At 42.8% G+C, this 13,256-nt stretch overlaps 1 protein-coding gene across 3 annotated transcripts in view; it reads left to right on the plus strand.

Moving 5' to 3' along the window:
* Positions 1-13,256, plus strand: part of LOC124063335 (multiple epidermal growth factor-like domains protein 11) — a 94,613-nt gene that overhangs the window by 11,894 nt on the left and 69,463 nt on the right. For all 3 annotated transcript variants that reach the window (XM_046396895.1, XM_046396912.1, XM_046396904.1), the window contains exon 2: positions 11,634-11,736. The gene's annotated coding sequence lies outside the window, so the exon portion shown is untranslated. The remainder of the gene's footprint in view (positions 1-11,633; positions 11,737-13,256) is intronic.

The raw sequence follows: 13,256 nt of genomic DNA on the forward strand, positions 1-13,256 counted from the left end.
TGTCTAACCTGGAAACTGACCTGCCAGCAGATGAGACAGGTGTTTTAAAACTAAAAACTTATTGTGAGCCATTCAGACCAGGCTATATGGACACAAGTATTGGGACTTAACTCTTCATTATTGACTTCAGGTGTGGTATGGGTCTGTTCCTCAGGGTTTGGGCTCGGCCCCTGACTTCCAGTGAAGGGAAATCTTAATGCTTCAGCATACCAAGACATTTTGGACAATGCTATGCTTCCAACTTTGTGGCAACAGTTTGTTGAAGGCCCTTTTCTATTCCAGCATGACTGTGCCCCAGTGCACAAAGCAAAGCTCCATAAAGACATGGTTGGATGAGTTTGGTGTGGAAGAACTTGACTGGCCCACACAGAGCCCTGACCTCAACCCCATCCAACACCTTTGGGATGAACTGGAACGGAGATTGTGAGCCAGTCCTTTTGGTCCAACATCAGTGTGTGACCTCACAAATGCTCTACTGCATGAATGGGCACAAATTCCCACAGAAACACTCCAACATGTTGTGGAAAGCCTTCACAGAAGAGTGGAAGCTGTTAGAGCTGCAAAGCTGTCTGTGTGTTTACAATGAGACGCAATTAAAGTCCCTGTTGGTGTGATGGGCAGCTGTCCCAATACTTTTGTTCATATAATGTTTTTTATGCTATGCTATGTTTGTTTATAGCTAAGTTGAAAACACAAATCAAATTAAATTCATGGCCGTAGTAAATAGAGTAAAGTAGTTTTAATAAAAGGCATTTGTGGTTTAACTGAGTCAGTGTTGCTGAAGTGTCGTTGAGCAAAATACTAAATCAGCCACTAAATTGCAGAAGTTCTGCTTCATTCGTGAAAACATAATGATCATCCAGATCAGTTACCACATGAACACCCTTTCAAATCCAGTGTTCATGTTCATAAAGTTGGAAAAAGACACCAAACTTTAAAACTGAGCTGGTGGCAGTCCTGCTCTTTCCGAGTTAGTCATGTTGACGCCTAATGATCCTGCTGCCACCAGGACTTTTAATGTGAAACAGAATATAACAAGAAAAAAATCCTCCCTCCAGCTGAGGAACCACACGTCTTATGAAGTTTTAGCTTTAAATGAACGACCGTGTTTTTATCTGTCACCATCATGACTGACAGATCCAAACAGAGTGTTTTCACCATGAAATATGTCTCGAAAAGTTGTCTTGTGAATTGGCATTACAAACATGATCTCAGAGACGCCTGAGGAAACATTTTCAATCATATTATTTATTAAGCTAAACCAGGCCCGTACTTACACCTATAAAACAGAATAACCCAAACAGAAGAGGCACAAATAAACCAGCAGCACAGCGGACACGGTAAACCTTAACCAGGGAGAGCTGACATCTACAAAACAAACCTGCACCAATAACAGAGGAATCTGACACCAGATCAGCCCATTAATCCCAGCTGACGTCTGTATTTGCCACTTCGCAGCCTGAAAAGCTGTCAGAAAACAAACTCTAGCTCATTATTTTCCAGACATCAGGCCCCTGTGTGCTCTGTGCCAGACACATTTAAGCTCTCACAGAACACAGTTCAGTGTGTACGTAACGTGTCGGACCTTCGCTGTTTTCATCTTCACTGCACTCAAACACATTTTGGCCTTTTGTAACCCCGAACAGGAAATAAAAAACACGCAAATGTAAACCTGATGTGTGGTCGCACCAAGGAAAGCTTTTGTTTTCACAAGGTCAGATTTATTAATTTCCTGTTTGAGACAGGAAGTAACAGGAAGTGTTTGATAATGCGATGGAACACATTTTAGACACAGTTTTGAGATTGTACATGATTTGTTGTTCTCTCATGTATTGTGAAATTGGAATGAAAGCGTCCAGTTGGGATTATGTGCAATGTTGTGACTGGTACATCTGATTGTTTACTATTGTTTTTATTAGTAATGCTGTGCCTGTTGGTTCAGTGTAACTGTGGAAACATTTATCTGTGCAGCACTGAGTCCAAGACAAATTTCCCCTGTGGGGCAATAAAGTATTGTATCGTATCATATCGTTTCTTATTGTTTCGTATCATTTGTTTTGTCTTGTCTTGTCTCGTCTCGTCTTTCTCCGCTTATCCAAATCCGGGTCGCGGGGACAGCAGCCTCAGCAGGGAAGCCCAGACTGTTTTCTCCCGGCCACTTCCACCAACTCGTCCGGGGGGGATACCAAGGCGTTCCCAGGCCGGACGAGAAATATAATCCCTCCATCGTGTCCCGTGTCCATCACGCCCAAAACAACACCATCGGAAAGACCTCCAGGAGGCATCCAAACCAGGCCTCTGTAGGGCCCGAACCACCTCAACTGGCTCCTCTGGATGCAAAGGAGCAGCAGCTCTACTCTGAGCCCCTCCGGACGTCCGAGCTCCTCACCCCGTCTCTCAGCCACCCTGCAGAGGAAACTCAATTCTGTTGCTGGTATCCACGATCATCTTGTTCTTTTGGTCACTACCCACAGTCGTGATCGTAGGTGAGGGTTGGAAGACCGACCGGTAAATCGAGAGCTTCGCCTTCTGGCTCTGGTATCGTTTTGTATCGTATCATATCGTTTGGTTTTGTATCGTTCGTTTCTTATTGTTTCGTATCGTATTGTGTCGTATCTACTCATCTACTAAGTCGTGTCATTTTGGAAGCAGCCTTCCTGATGAAATCCGAGCTGACAGTCAGGCTCACGTTGCGGTCAGCATATCACTGATCCCTTAGTCTCCAGTCTGTGGTTAAAGGAATAATATGCAGAATATTTCGGGTGCTGTTTGTACACGCACTATTCAAAGATGGCCACTCATCTGTAGTTTAATGGTTGCGAGAGAGATAGACAGCCAGAGACAGAACACAGCAGTGAATCAAACTTTATTTTCTGGTGATTCAGACCACTCAAAGAAAAAGCAGAAAGCCCTCCCATTTAAGAAGCTGCTACCCTCAAATGTTTTTACAGGAAAATGAGTAGTTGACAGTTCATATTCTGTAGATCAAATAAGTGATTAATCAACTAATGGTTTCAGCTGTGCTTGTATAAACTGTTGCTAAATTATATAATAGTTTTCTCTCTAAAAACCTCAATTTAAATGTAGTGGTGTAAAAAGGACTCATAGTACTCATAGTATTTCCCTTCAAGGTGTGTTGGAGTAGAAGTAGAAAGCTGCATGAAAATAAAATACAAATGAGTACAAATATTCATCAGATTTGCAGTTAACATTTACTTGAGTAAATGTACTTTTCCACCACTGTCCCTGGTGCTGATTTTATGTTCTTCACTTTTATGGTCTTATCCTTTGATTGTTTATGTTGTCGTTTTGACCTGTGCTCATGGTAACGGTAGGTCTAAAAAGTTTCAAAAGTAGTATTTTCAGTCAAAGTCAAATAGTTTCAGAACGTTAAGTCCACACAAAATCTATATGGTCAGATACGTTCCTGATTGAACCTCTAAAGCCGAGTGCTTAATCAGCATTATACTTGGGCTTCTAATCAATGTAAAGGTGGGGATGGAGTGGAGGCCTGGCTTGCCTGACAAATTACAGAGAGTGAGTTGTGAGCGTTGCGCCTGGGCTTCAGAAATACCTCACGGCGGCTCGGCTGGCTGACAGGCTTCACTCATGAATTACGCAGCTGACATCGCAGCTCTCGGGAGAAAAGTTCCTGCTGGGATGTCGAGAGTTTGCATCAGTTGTTTGTTCTTGCGGGCCGTGATAAAAGCTCATCGCCTTCACCTCCTTCTCAACGACTGCAATTCTAGACGTAAATGCCTTTCAAGTCTGGGGCGTGCGTTCGGATTTAAATAAGAAAAGCTGAACTTGTGCTGTGAATAGCTGAGTGTTCCTGTCTAAGATTTCATCACTTTGATTAAGTTTTGCGTGTGGTGACAGCATTTTGTGACTGAACAGAAAGCCATACACGTTTGTCATCGTGGCGTTTCCCGCCCACACGTGGTTGGGTCCACTTCAGCGTCTTCGGCCCTGAGAGACGCTCCATAATGGAAGAGCAGAAACTGGGGCAGCCATGTTTCAGAAAGCCCTTAGTATGTAAGCGTGAGACTCAGGCCACATCAAGTATTTATAATCTGCAGACCGCAACCTCATTCAGGCGTGCGTTCAAAGGGAACCAGCAGTGATTATACAGCTTGTACTCATTACGTGTTATTGTACATTGATCCTTCTTTCGTTTGCAGGATGTGTACTAGTTTGTTCTGTATATTAGCACTGCGAGATACTTGGAAAGATTGGAGATTTTTTTAGCAGTGCATCTCACTGTGCACGCTCAATATGTCATCTAAAAGCAGGTCAATTACTGAAGGGATTATTTTCCCAATCACAGCGGATAGATTGGTGGTATAAACTGGAATTAGCAGAGCTGTCTGCTGACAGAAATTCACTTCTTAGGTTAAATATGCTTCCTGTGGTGGATACAAGCAGTATGTACTATTTATGGAAACTTTTTTAAGTATTTTTTTAGCTATTTCACTAATTGCTTTAAGAAAATCAGTTTACAGGTAGTTCGTCCCATTCTTGTGAATGCAATCACTTTGAGGGAATCTCTTTAAATTTAGCACAAACTTAAAGATGAGCTGATGAGAATTTGGTGGTCAAAGGTCACTGTGACCTCATAAAGCACTCATATAGAGTTCTTATGATAATTATGGCAAAACTTCACAAATTGTGATGACATTTTCCATCCCAAAAATCAAAGATCAGCTTCACTGTGCTCTCATGTTGTTTTCTGTTATTCAGCAGCAGAACTCAGGAAGGGCAGCCTGGGACCAGATCTCACATGTGGTCACAGACTGAACTGGTGACTCTGATCTCAGGTGTCCACCTTCAAACTGTGCTGACTGTGTGGATCTTCTGTGCTGCTGGGCTGAACGTGTGTGTGAAGCCTCCACGTTTTACAGTCTGTATTTGAAGCGCTGCAGTCCACCACGAGTTCACTGGTTTGAGGTTAATGAGCTTCAAGTGGTTGTCGATGCACAAGTGGTTGATGAAGCCCTCTATGAGTCTCTGCAGATATGATATGAGTCTGGACAGGCATGGATGGAAGCTACAACCTTGTTGTGCTGTCCACCTCCTGACCCCAGATGTTTGACAGTGGGGTGGACATCAGTGAGGTTGCAGAGGTATTACCACACATTGTGTGAGCACAGGTGAAATTTGATCATTTGATTCATTCAGTGAAATGCACAGACTCATAAAATGACTGAAGAATCCAAAGTGTTTGCTGAAGAGTGAGAGTTTTTGGTTTTTAATTCAGAGATGCACCCAGAATGACACCCAGGATGTTTTTACCTGCTCCCACAAATGTGTTTTCTTGCTGGATTAGAGTCACATAAAAGCAGACAAACTGTGCAGTGTGGACAGGCTGATCAAAACAGTTACAGGCAGGCAGGAACAGGCAAACAAAATGAACAAAACTGGTCTGACAAACAACATCTGAGCTGGGTGATTAAATGAGGTGACAAGTGCAGAGGTGAAGCAGTGACAGGGCCCGCCAGTAGGCGCTTTGTTAAAGCACCAAACCCAGAGCTTAATTTATACTGGAGAGCAGGTGAGGATGAGGAGGAGGAGGAAGAGGAGGCAGCTGTCACCATGGCATCAGTGTTGTTCTTCCCACAACAGCCATCTCTGACCTGCAGCACTTGTTATGGGATGTACAAACACTGCTGGGTCTTTGTTCCTCAGTACATCACACACAGAGACGTCCATTAATTAGCCTTAAAGGTCCAACCGTTAACAAACTCTGATAAAGCTTTTTTTGATAGGAAGTGTTTAGACTTTAATCTGGATCTGCATGTCTGAATCTTGCACAGGAATTTTGAGACGTATGCAAAATTTCACATTTCTGACTTGAACTGTCGAAGTTGGAGCAGAATTGTTCAGCGCGTGGGTCGTCTCTTGAGTTTGTATGAGGCTTATTAAGGTCCTTGAAAACAACCTTAAAACACGAGACAGTGGAAAATATCTCGTCTTTGTGTGTTATTGGATTAACTGACAACACAGCTCATCCTTCACCCACATGAATCACCACACAGCACATGAATGGCTGTGGGAGAAAATATGCTTACATTCAATGTGTGGTGTTTTGCAGCGATTTATTTGAACTGGACTCTGTAAGGACTGGTGAGTTGTCAACACAATTGAGGGCACATAGACTGATAAAAATAACACACATTGCTATTTGTCATGTAATTCAAAAGACCATCAGTCACCTCCATACGAAGCAGAGCACAGTAACAAAACCTGAGAGGATGGGGACTGCGTTCCCTGACATGCTCCTGTTTTTCAGGGAACACGTGACAGATTTTTGATTCACGGCTTTTTTTTTTCTTTTCTTTTGGCGACTCAAGTTTATGTGCATAAGAGTGTAAGAAATGTGTCCCCTCAGCAGTCAGAGTCTCCAAACCTGTTTTATTCCACTTTCTGTGTATTCCTGCAGTGTTCATCTAAATAGGCTCATCTGCAGAATTTCTTGAATGTCATTGGACGAGTTATCTTGCTAATGCCGCAGTGGGGGTCCGCAGTTTGGCTGTACTTTAACAGATTGTGCTGTTCTGTGGTACTAACGTGTTTACAGGGACGGCGGCCGCTTTTCACTCGCCGGGGCCTCTCTGTCCTGCAAGGCAGAAATGCTTTCTCAGCTCTCTCTTGTGCTCCTCCTGAAAAAGCCATTACTTCATTGTCCTTGATACCAAGAGGGAGTTGCAAAACAGGAAAAGCTTCAGTTTTCCTGGGGCTAATTATACATTATGTTGAAGTTAAAAGGCCCCGGGAGCCAAGGATATTACAGGCCATGAGGGGTTATAGGAGGCAGGGTGGACTGCATTCTGCCCCGAGAAAGGCTTTAATGTGGCATCTTGAAACATTACGAAGCCCAGTCAGTCAGGGACAGCAGTTTTCTAACATCCACGGCACAAAAGCTGCAAACATAACCTCCTGTGACATCTGCTGCTATTAGGAAGTGAAGCTTGTCCGAATTAGAGATGTCGGGACAATCGAGTCGCCACTGGTGGCTGCCCTGCTTATTCCACTGTACTATGATGCAATTTTATGATTTCTGATGACTGTGATCACCGTGCGGCACGGTGTCATTTCATCATGCGGTTGGTCCAGTGTCAGTGATAATAAGACCAACTGCCAGTTTCTCAAAATGAAAATCCAGTTAGACAAGTTAGACATTCGCCAACATCTTTCTTGTCATTTCTACTCTAAAAGGTCACTGAGTGGAAGAATCTCTTAGTTTATGTTGACTCACAGACAGCTTCCTGAGGTTACAAATGCTGACCAGAGCTCTAAATATGGATTAATCCACCGCTGAATATAGTCCCCTACAAACACACTATTTACTGCTTTTTGAACAACATTCACCAGAAACTGCAGTCAGCAGCTTTTTTAAAAAATTCCATTCGTCTTCCATACGTTCGTCTTCAGTCAGAATCAGTATCCTGAATGCCACAGATGGGGAAGGACGGACCTGAGAAGCTGCACACTTTTTGTTTTGGTTGGTTTTGGTTTGACAGGCTGTGGTTCACTTCCCCAGATGATGTTCCAGTCCTGGGAATGCAAACTGCACACAGGCCTGTACCCAGCATGCATTGCGTGGTTGTGAGAACCAGCATCAGTTGATACTCTTATGATCACATACTGCGATCATTTGCTGAAAACATCTTCTCATTAACGGGCAGTTTGGCTGTTTTCTGATTTGTCAGTGATGAGTGTTTTCAGATGTTTTCCGTCTGAAATCTGCCTCCTCGTTTGTTAAGAGGTCACTCTGAAGCGACATAATATTCCCTGCTGAGGGGAAGCGAGTGCAAAAACGTTACTGAAACACTCCTGTTTATTGGATTTAGTGAGAAAATACAGAAGATGAGCAGATTTATCCTTTAAGTCACTTATCACATTATGGTTGCAGCAGGAGCACGCGTTATCATTCTGATAAAGTTCTCACTTTGCAGTTTTTCTGGCAGGTTGTTGAGCCTGTTTTGCAAGTTTAATAAGAGCTAATATTTGAAAACCATCTGCAGTGAAATGCAAGAACCCCTTAATCAACAAAAGTGAGCGTGTCTTAAAGATAGAAGGGACTAAAGTGATCAATTTATTGACCGGGCTCCATGGCCATCAATACCATCCCTCCACCCTCGGATCCCCTTCGCCCATAGGTGACCATCGATCAGGGCCAGATGAAGGGTGAATGGGCGGATTAGGGTGATTTCACAGATTGGTGCATTGCCAATTGAGTGTAGCTGTTAAACACGCCGCAGCCTCGTGTGGATCCCTGAGGTCACAGTGCACTGACTCCACCGCCGTAATAACGGCTGCTCGTGCACTGCTGTCAGGCTTTCTTAACCAAAGCTTTGCACTTGACTGGTGAGACGTTACATTGCAGCCCTGAGCCGTAGAAATGACATTCAGCTACAACTAAATTGAGACAGTAAATGCATTTATGAAGGAAACATCACTGCTGATAAGAGACAATGTTTTTGTGTTTGACTGAATCCAGCGCCACGTTTAGAGGAGTTGCAGGGAGGTGGTCGACGAAACAGGAAAGAGACTTTGCTGCTGAGATTTTCAAATCTGAGAGCCACAAGACATCCCTACTTTTCCACGAGTTCGATTAGTCGTATATATACATCCTTTTGAACATTGCTTATTAGTAAGATTCCCTGTTAATTATCTCCAAACAAGTCATTGGCTCTGGGTCATCACGTGGTAGAGATGTGCTCTCTGTCAGTGTCAGTTCAGACTGAAATGAATACACCACTCAGTACTCATGACTTATTGAATGTGTGAATGTGGATCCTGCTTCCTGATCTGACTTAGCGTAATATTTAATTTATTAATACGTTCAATCCTATTAACACTTCAGGCTCTGTGAACACGTTTTTGGTTGCGTTTGAGTGCGTCCGACAGGCCTTTTAAGCTGGCTCAGTTTCAGTGAGCTGTGTGCTGCTTTGCCATCATTTTAGAGCTCAGATTACCAAAGAGCCCTGGAGACCACTGAGGAGATCGACTGGTCTCTTTCTGCTGTCAGCAAACTGTAACTCTCCATCACGGCGGGGCTGAGTATTGGCCACAGAGGAGCATGCTGGTCAATGAAGCTTTGAGTCACATATTAAAGGTCTGTATGGCTGCAGACTCTTTGGTGTGAGGACACGTTTGGGTCCTGGCTGTGGATGTGAATCAACTTGTTGTGGGAAAGCCTGGATCAACATCATTAATTAAACTGTGGGGGATGATGACCTTTGCTAAGCATTCATTACAGGAAGCAGCCCACGGGATGGATTTATCCATTGTGCCATGCAATGTGCAAGTTGTTAAGGGGGAAAGATGTTTGACTGCATTGAGTCGACCAAATGAAACCCAGACTTTTAAACATTTCCAGTGACTGCATTTGCTTTGTTATTTGAATCAAATACTCGGTTTTGTGTTTTATTTTTTTTTCTCAGGACTGAAACAAATTCTCAGAATGAACTTACTGCTGGTGAAAGAGTAACTGCAGAGTGTCTGTTTCACGGGGACAGCCGTGTTTACGGACACAACTTGCATATAATGACAGACGTATCACAGGTTTCGTCTTATTGTTGGATAATTGCTGACAGTGCAGCTGCAACCTCAGCGTGTTTCTGCCTCCCACCTTTACAGATCAAAATAGACTAAAAGACGAGGCAGCGTACCAAAGCACTGAGGTGTGTGTCAGACCAAAGGAAGAGAATAATTCATGGAACATCCACTACATTAGGTGTGGAGCAGTAATGACGTCACATCTTTAAAATGTAAAACACACTGATAGTTAATGGAAAAGCACACTCATCAGTGTTTTCTTCTGCTGGCCTGAAGAGCAGGCTCGATTCCAGTCTTCCTCTCCGGGGTTAAGGTGGTGGTGGTGGTGGTGGTGCTGGAGTTGATCCCAGCTGACTGTGGGGCAGGAGGCGGGTTTCACCCTGCACAGGTCACCAGTTCATCACAGGGCTGACACACACTGAGACAAACAAGCGTCACATTCACACCGACGGACAGTTTAAAGCCACCGATCAGCCTAACCGGCGTGTTTTTGGACTGTGGGAGGAAACCCTCGCAGACAGGGAGAATCTTCTGTTCTGACTGCAGAAAAATTTAGTGGAGGAAAAAATATCCAGAAATTCCTGTCTGATTATGTAAGACAAAACTGTAATTTATGGGAAAAGACAAAGCAAGATGTCAGTTTAACCGTGAAACACACGACGCAGTGGGTTGAATCCAGTCTGAATCAGCACGAGGTGTCTGCTGAATGCACAGGAAAAACCCACATGTGCTGGTCGTGTACTGAAGAGAAGATGACTGCACACTAAGCTCCAAGGATTTTATTAGCAAACGTACCTGATCTTTCTTGCTGATGGTTTGAACCTGTTTGATGTGGACACATGTATTCATTAGCCAGCACAAAAACATGAAGTTAGAAGCCCAAGCTAAGCAACTGAATAATGTAGAGGCATAAGATGTTGTATAAACTATGCGAGAAGATCATGAGAAGGGAAAACAGAGGAGTCTGTACATGTGTTTAGAAAGCACTGCTCTAAGTGCACATTAGCTGTTCTCTTACATATTATAATATACTTGAAATATTCATAAGAAGAGATCAGATTTCGGTTTTGATACCATAAAGTTTTCTGGTTTTTATCCAGTAGATCTGTTCTGATTCTGGTAATATCTAAATTCTCAGGAGAGGAATCTCATCTCAAAGCGTTAAACTTTGCGAAAGCATTTGGAAAAGACAAAAGATATCGGATGACTCTGAGTCTGAAAGCACTGGTCTGTTTCCTGACTGTTCGTTTTAATAGGGTTACTTTGGAGTGTGTGTGCCTGTTGCACAGTGCAGCTCGCTGCACTGCATCATATCCCCTTCCCCTGTAAACTCATAATACCAGTGTCTGTAGCACATCTTGGCAGCTCTGCCTAAGATCACTGTCTGACAGCTCTACTGCAAAAGCCTGATGTTGAGACATTCGTCAGGACCAGGGAAATAATGTTTGACTAACAATAACAGTGTTTTTATTGATTTCCTGTCGCTGTGAGTTGCTGCTTATGAGAAACAGCACCCAATGAGCACAAGGCCGACACTTGCACACAAATGTACTTTTACACAAGCAAGAATACTGTACACACACACACACACACACACACACAGACTGTGGAGTTGTTTTAATTTTCATGAACCGCAGTGATAAAATATGGCAGAGCTCAGGTAAAACCACTGCTGCCTGAATGTTTGATGACGCTGAATTATCTCTCGGTCGAATCCTCAGGAATATCAGATGGAAGCGTCTACCTGTATGTGCTGAAACCGAATTAATTTGCAGAAGTGAATTCTCTGCAGTTTCAGTGTCCTCAGGTGCGTCTTACACGAAGGTGATGATTAAGACGTTGTTGGAGTGCAAAATGTGGGGAAATCTACAGTACGTGGGTGGAAAATCTGCACCATCTCGCTCATGAGATGAGAAACGAGACCTACATGTCTAAAGTATCCTGTAATGAAGCATGGATCAATAACCTGTCAAGGCCTGCAGACTGTGGTCATTTCAAAAATATCTTCGTAATCTGAATTGCTGTATGTGTATTCATGGTCCTGCATTGGTTCTTGTCTGTCTCAAACACAGGGATCCTGAGATCCAGTCCCACCTTTGTCATCAACTGCGGGTCTTCATCTTGAAGTTCAGTCTCACCTCAGATTAGCATTCATCACACTCAATATTGCTCAAGGTAAGCTGGGTTCGTGTCTCTGGGAAACCGTTTTGTTCCTGTCTTACATTAAGTTCAGATTGAATCTTTGTTTGTGGACAGGCTACCTTCTTATCCAGAATGAGGCTTTGTTTCTGCATGTTCATTCAGAGGTCAGCTCTTGCTTTTTGTTTGGCATATAAACATCCTAATTTGACTTGTCTTGTTTGTCCTACATAATCGTAGACATTTAAATTAGCTGAACTGATTTGTGCTACAAAACGGCTGGCAGTGATAAACCACTTGCCATCCGTTTTGCCAGCATTTTGTTAACACTTATGTTGTTTTTAGCAGTGACGGCGTATCATAGCTGTGAGTCATTTACAGTACTATGATTTGATATGAGCGATCTGTTGTTGTTTGTAATGACATGAACACAGTGTCAACACAGCCGAGAAGAGGGAACAGTTAGCCTTCAGTCAAGAAGAAGAAGAAGAATCAGCTTTATTGACAGTATATATATTTTTACATACACATACTGAATTTGTCTTCTGCATTTAACCCATTCTTAGTGGAACACACATGCATCACAACGCAAATCACATGCAGTGAAACGATATGGCCCCCAGTGCCAACATGGTTTAAGTGTTGTTAGCTACCAAGCGACCAGTACAGGATTCACTTGGGTTTTGATGCACAACAGCTAGAAGGTAGCATTAGCTTCCACTAAACCAACAACACTTTACAGCTTTTCACTGCTCGATCTGAGTAGCACACTTGCCATTGATTTGGCGTCAGGGAACACATGCAGAACTGCAGTAAAACCAGCGATTTGTCCGATTAATGACTAATGTTGTAACACAGCATTTGTCTCAGTGTTCATATTGTTGTTATCTTGTATTGGCTGAGTTTTGGACAAACTGTACTTTAATGCTTTGGTAAGAGCATTAGCGATCTGAGTAGCATGCAGCTACTCAGATCAGGTAATGACACAGGTTTTGATTGTAGCTGGTTAGCTAACTTAGCTAGGCTAGCTGTTTCATTACTTCCAGCATTTGCTAAACTATGCTAAACTCCTTTTTTTCTTTGCTGGATCTACAGAGGTGCGGTTCATATCAACCTATCAATTAAATGTTTAGTCAGAAGGCAAACCAGTTGCCCCTCAGTTTCCTGTTAGCTTGCCAGTCAACACAGGCAAAACACAAATTAGCACAAAGTAAACGTTTCATGTACATGCACAATAACTAAGGCTGACTAATACTGGGTTTTGTGTAAATTATGTACATTTCACATTTTCAAGATGGGATTTCATCTTGAGAGAAATGTAATCAAAAAAACAACCAAACCAAAGCAAGACTTGGATATCTTATGTGCTGTGTGATTTTGTCTGATTATATATTATATCCACCCACGCAAAATTCTCTTTTTACTGTGAATAATGATCAGCATTTTTCAAAACTGCTTGTGTCTCTGGAATGATTTTCTGCTGGAGTTTCTTATGTGCGATTTGTTATTCTGCTGTCAGGAAATTGTCCAATTTCATCGCATCTGAATATCTGAAT

The sequence above is a fragment of the Scatophagus argus genome, chromosome 1 (genome assembly GCF_020382885.2).
Source record: "Scatophagus argus isolate fScaArg1 chromosome 1, fScaArg1.pri, whole genome shotgun sequence".
Taxonomy (NCBI): Eukaryota; Metazoa; Chordata; class Actinopteri; family Scatophagidae; genus Scatophagus; species Scatophagus argus.